General features: G+C 45.2%; 1 non-coding gene across 1 annotated transcript; it reads left to right on the top strand.

Annotated features, from left to right (window-relative positions):
• The first annotated feature begins 1,282 nt into the window (after positions 1 to 1,282).
• Positions 1,283 to 1,393, top strand: LOC119625427 (U6 spliceosomal RNA). Its single transcript, XR_005241630.1, has one exon. It is a non-coding gene; the product is annotated as a U6 spliceosomal RNA (small nuclear RNA).
• The last annotated feature ends 4,635 nt before the right edge of the window (positions 1,394 to 6,028 follow it).

Here is a 6,028-nt window from a genome sequence, read left to right on the forward strand (position 1 = left end):
GGTGGCTTCTGCCCTCTTACAATGTCACCAGAGCAGCATGATTCACTTAGGCCCTTGGACCCACAGGGAGGGCCAAGGCTCAGTGGTGCTTTCTAAGCCCTATAAATCAACAAGCACAGCTGAAGCCATTTAGTAGGAAGCTTGTTAATAAGAAAAATATGGTTTAAATGGGTCATTTTATTGGAGAGAGGGAGCAGAAGATGATGGAGAACAGGGCCCCCCTGGCAAGGAGGAGGTTTGTAAGTAGTGCCAAGCTCTCCCTCACAGGCAACTGTTGGATTGTGTTAACTCTATCATGCCTCAAACATTTTCCAGGAGGATGGGGAACCCAAGATGGGAGCAACAGGAGGGGGGATGGGCCCAGAGAATGTGCAGAGGAGAGCGCCCCTTGGGTTATCCACCCACCAGAGATGTGTGGGTCCTTCAAGGGGCAGCTGGGAATTTTCAGATTCTAGGAAGACCACAACTGGGCTGGAGCATGGACTCTCATGTGTGACCCAGGGCACAGAACTGAAGGGAGAAAGTCAGCTTGAAGTTTTCAAGAAGGGTAATGAGCCAAAGAGATAAGAAAGACCTCTAGAGAGGTGGGACTTCAAAGGAAAAGAACCTAAAAGGGAGCCTGAGGAATCAATAATGCAGTCAAACCAAGGTAAGGACAACTGTGCTTGAAATGCACTGGAAAGTGTTTTTGATGGTAGTTGCCTTGGAGGATCATGAGACTTAGCTTCCTTAGCCCAAGGACTAAGAAGGTCCAAGCACCTGAGTTTAGAGCTTGGGTAATGACAGACTAAGGCAATGAGGCTGAACTGATCTGATTTTCTATTGACGAGGACCACTGCGTGGGTCACAGGAAGAAGAACACTGAACTTGTAGTCAAAAGACCCAAGTTCCAGTAGGCTTTGCCATTTCCTAATGAGGAAACTGAGCAATCAATCCCTTGAACTTTCATCCTGTGTTTCCCCATTGACTTATAGGATGAATGATACCTATTTCATAGGCTTCCTGTCAGAGCCATATTTGTGCAATAAAAAGTGCCTAGGATTTGGAGTCAAGGTGCCATGGAGCCTTAAGCATGAACCTAACCATCACCCTGTGATTTCAAGCCGTCAGTCAATGCCTCTGAGCCTCTGTTCCTCATCTGAAAAACAAGAGAGGAATACCAGCCTACATGAAGAAGTAGAGAGAAAATGTAAGTAATCAGCTTAGCATAGTACCTGGCACATGGTAAATACCCAATAATTGTAGGAATTAGTATTAGTGATATAAAATATAAGAATAAGGAGTGCTTGCTTCAGCAGCACTTATGCTAAAAACAATTGGAATGGTACAGAGAAGATTCACATGACCCCTGTGTGAGGATGACATGCAAATTCATGAAGCATTTCATTTTTTTTAAAGAACATTAAATGAGGTTAAATGTGGGAAGTCACTAAGAATGGCACAGAGAAAGTACCGTGGGTGAGGGAAGGAAGTTCAGATAGTCCCAGACTTCTGGTTAAAATGGTGCCTTCCTCAACTTAGCATTTACCATTTGTAATTTTTTCACTTTGAGGACAAGGACTGCCTAGTTTTAACACAGGCACTCCTCTGCTTTGACATGCAATAGACATGGAAGTGTCTAGTAGATCAATAAAGACTGTAGGTTGACTAAGATCTTTCTCCACAGGGGCAAATGTACAGAAACTACGTTATGGGCGTGATTCCAAGACTTAGGAGAAGAGAAAGGGGATTAGAAGTTGGGAAAATAAAGGCAGAATACGGTTGATTGTTTTCTTTTACTTTTTTTTTTTTTTTTTTTTTGAGACAGAGTTTCACCGTGTCACCCACACTAGAGTGCAGTGACATGATCTTGGCTCACTGCAACCTCCACCTCTTGGGCTCAAGTGTTTCTCCAGCCTCAGCCTCCCAAGTAGCTGGGACTACAGGTGAGCACCACCATGCCCGTCTAATTTTTTGTATTTTTGCCAAGACAGGGTTTCACTATGTTGCCCAGGCTTCTCTCGAACTCCTGGGCTCAAGTGATCTGTCTGCCTGCGTCTCCCCAAAGTGCTGAGATTACAGGTGTGAGCCACCATGCCCAGCCTGGTTGTTTCTGTTTTTGTTTTCATCTTGTGTTTAACTGGGTAGCTTCAGAAAAGTTTTTAACATGAACAGTGATTTGTAGATCAAGAATCTTAGCACAGAAGAAAAGAAAAGAAAAGAAAAAGGAGAGAGCTTTTTGCATTGTTAATACATGGATCTTTAAATATGGGCATGCAGACAGTCTTCCTTCCCAGGGTTTGTACCTTGTGGTTGCTGAGGAGACAATTATGACATTACCTTTGCTAAATTAAACCTCATCCACTTCACCCACATTTGTTCTCAGTTCCTGCCACACGGAAAACCCCTCCCTCCCCTGGCCCAGCCTGCACCCTGGCTGGTCCCCTCCCACAGAGCAGGAGGTGACCCCAGCTGGGTCTTGGGATGTTTTCCTTCCCGTCTGCTCCGTTGGTCCCCGTATGGTAGACGCCGGGGGTGTGAATCTGCACACCTACAAAGTTGGCCTTCTGGTTTGGGAGGCCTCAAGAGGAAACCAATGGTCCCTCCATTTCCTGTGGATGAAGGATTATGTGATTGAAACAAATCACCCCTCATTCTTCTTCCCAAGTCACACATGCCCAGTGGCTGAGATTTAAATGAGCATGAGACATCAAATCAAGGCAGGGCTGAGACTCCAGAGTTTAAAGAGATGCGTGTGGACTTCCAGGATGCTTGTTCATCTCCTTCCAGCCCCATCCCCTTCTCCAGTGAAGGGAGGGGGCCAGTACCATCTCCTTGTGCAGAAAGGGTGAATTCTACCACCCCCACCTGCTCTTGTTCCTGTACATTTTCTTCTACTTTCTTCTCTCTTGCAGGCTGATGAAAAGCTCTTTGAGTTTCAAAGGGCTTGTGTCACACAAGCTTGGTCTTGCCGGCTGGTGCCAGGCAGAGAATATACATGGAATTAACATGGCACTGTCTAAAGCCATACCACCCTGAACACACCCAATCTCGTCTGAATTAACATGGCACCACAGGCCAGGGTGCCCGGAAGGGCCTGGAGGGAGGGCTTTTGACATGGAGATGAGTGCCACTTGGCTCCTTCTGTAACTAATCACCACTGTTGTTGAAATATTACTATTTCTGTTACAACCACTAATGCCTTAAATGAGTAACAGGCACTTTGGGGTAACATCAAATACAGGATGGTCATTTCTCATTTGGGATCTCCCAAGCCTCCCAGTGAAGAGCCAGGGAACCCCAGTTTGATTGCTGTTGAGTGAGTTGGAGCAGTGCCAGGAACCACTTGACTCCTGTTTAAACCAGGGCTTCCCTGATGATGGTTTTGGAGTATCGAACCTGGAAGGAGATCTATAGGGAAGTGAATGCAAAGGAGTCCTAGAGTCACCCAGCCTGAGTCCTAGTTTCAGCCCTCACTAGCTATGTGTCCTCGGACCATTACTTGCCCTCTCTGAGCTCCTTTCTTCAAAGAAATGAATATACTACTAATATCACTAATACTATTGGGGTTGTCATGAGAGCTCAAGGTAACAGAGACGGGCAGTTAGCACAGTGCTGGCACCCAGCAGGGGCTCCAGAATGCGAGCTGTTATTACGGTTTTGTTGATCTTGGTGTCTGACACCCTTCATAGACTCCCCCACTCCACACACACACCACACACAGACACACCCATGTCCTTAGCAAAATAACTAGCTTATGATTTACACCTCTCTCCACTGGCACTGGGTCCTAGGAAACCCATAACAATGACAATGACCAACACTGTGCATTTCCCTTCCTGTTTTATAAAGCACATTCAACACCCACACTCTGCTATTTAACACAGACCCACCTTGAGGGGTATATTGTGCATCCTTAAATTCCTTTTTACAGAAGAGAAAGTTAAGAGGTTAAGCAAGGTGTCTGGAGTCACATAATTCATAAATGGCAAATCTGGGGCCAAAACTTGATACCTTTTTTCCACTCCAAACTGCCTGTTGGCCCAGCATTCCCCAAAAACATCCCCCAAGGGCCTATTTGCTAGGGAATTAACTTACTTATTGGTGAGAATGTAGAGACAGCTGTCAGAGGTTCACCCATCGCAGGTAAAGTATTTGTATTTTGATGGCCGTCTTCTATTTGCTAGGCCTTGATCCAAAGGATTCACTATAATGGGCATTTTCGAGTCTTGTGCAGGAAATTACATTAACCTAGTGGGTGACTGTCTTTTTCTTTCTATGTATAAAATTTGTCACACACATTGAGGCTATGGCCACAGGAAATAAAGGAGACACATCACAAAATTGTAAAGGAGTCAGCAATCTTTAACTCAGTAAGGTGTAGCCCAGCCACTGGACTATTGCCTCCTAGACTTAACCCCCTTGTCTCACCCAGCTGGACTCAGCCACTGCACTCTGGGCCAACTGGGGAACCAGTTTAACCTTCTGGGCTGAGCTGAGGGAAGAGTGAGCTTTTCAATGACATCCATATCTCCTTTGATCTTAAGAACATCCTGTGAGGTTGTGTGCAGTAGGTACAATTTTCCCTTACATCAAGGAGGAGGTTACAAAGGCTTAAATGAGGTGCCCAAGATCCCAGGCCAGCATGCAGTGGTGTCCAGACCAATCTCATCCTTTCCAAGTGGTGCCTCTTCTACCCCTTCCTGCACACTTCCTGGGTAGTAAATGAGAAAACCACAAGTTTATCCTCCCAGGAGGCTGGCCAAGCCTTGTCTCTACAGATGGAACAGTGAATCAGGGAGACTGGTAGAACCCACAGAGACCACCCTGTTCACCACCACATTGCATTTAGCTGCAGACTCTGGAACTCCACTATGATGTGGGTTTGGAGAGGGCCCAGAGACAAACCTCTCCCAAAATGGAGCTAAGTAGGGAGAAGAGGAGGTCAGGGGTTGACCTTTTTATATTCTCTAAGAATGTGAAGGATTAACTGTGGCTGCCATTTTTCCCTAGGACAAGGCAACAGATTATGGGTTTAAATCATAGCAACAAGATTCAGAATAGACATTAGAAGGAGGTTTCTGGTCATAAAGCCCACAAAAAGCTGAAGTAGATTTACAGGAGAGGAGAGGAAGCTACTTCTTTGGAGATTTATAGGAAAAAGGTTAGCTGTTGAGTAAGATAGCAAAACTCATCATGGAGAAGAGGATATTCAAGTCTAGGATTACTAGATTTCTCTTTGAGTCTTGAGGCTAAAAACTGCCAGATGATACCATATAAATAGAAGGTGTAACTACACTTATTTTTAATTGAATAATCACTGTTTCTAATTTGGGATTATTTCAACAATGCGTCTTCTTGTATTTTTATTTTGACTCTCTAGGGGAAACTTGAAGTTTCCTGGTAATTTATCATTTTAACCGCAGTTTTCCTGAGGCACTAAGTTTATATGGGAAAATAGTTCACTCTGAATCTTCAAAATTTTTTTCTATGGTATAATTTGCCATCACACTAAACACACGTGTCATTATCTCATAAGCTCATAATTGCTGACTCCTCTAACCCTGACATCTCCAGAACAGGTAGTTCTCCAAAAGAACACATCATTGCAATGCCAATACAAAATGCAGGCGCCCCTGTATGTCAGGGTGAGAAATCAACATTGTTTTGAAAAGGAACTGCCACCCAGGGATAGAGGAATCAAGACTGCTGTGCGACTCCAGTCCCTGATGCTTTCTCCTTGGATTGGAAAGTCCTGTCCATAGATGCAGATGAGGGTGCCGACTTGTTCCCAGAGGGCACATGCGCCACAGCCTTTCTGGCAGGTAAGCAGTTGATGCAGATCCAGACACACCCCTGCCCTCTCTCCCTTGTGTTTATGAAATGCCTCCCAGAGGACTGAGCGGAGTCTGGGAGGCTAAATCATCAGCCGGCAGGGCTAAACCTGTGGCTAATTTATTCTGAGCTAGCTAGACAGCATGAAACTAACTGAATCATCCATCGTGACTACGTTACAGAATAGGACGGCACTTTCCTCACATCATGGCAC

This window comes from Chlorocebus sabaeus, chromosome 10 (assembly GCF_047675955.1).
Source record: "Chlorocebus sabaeus isolate Y175 chromosome 10, mChlSab1.0.hap1, whole genome shotgun sequence".
NCBI classification, from domain to species: domain Eukaryota; kingdom Metazoa; phylum Chordata; class Mammalia; order Primates; family Cercopithecidae; genus Chlorocebus; species Chlorocebus sabaeus.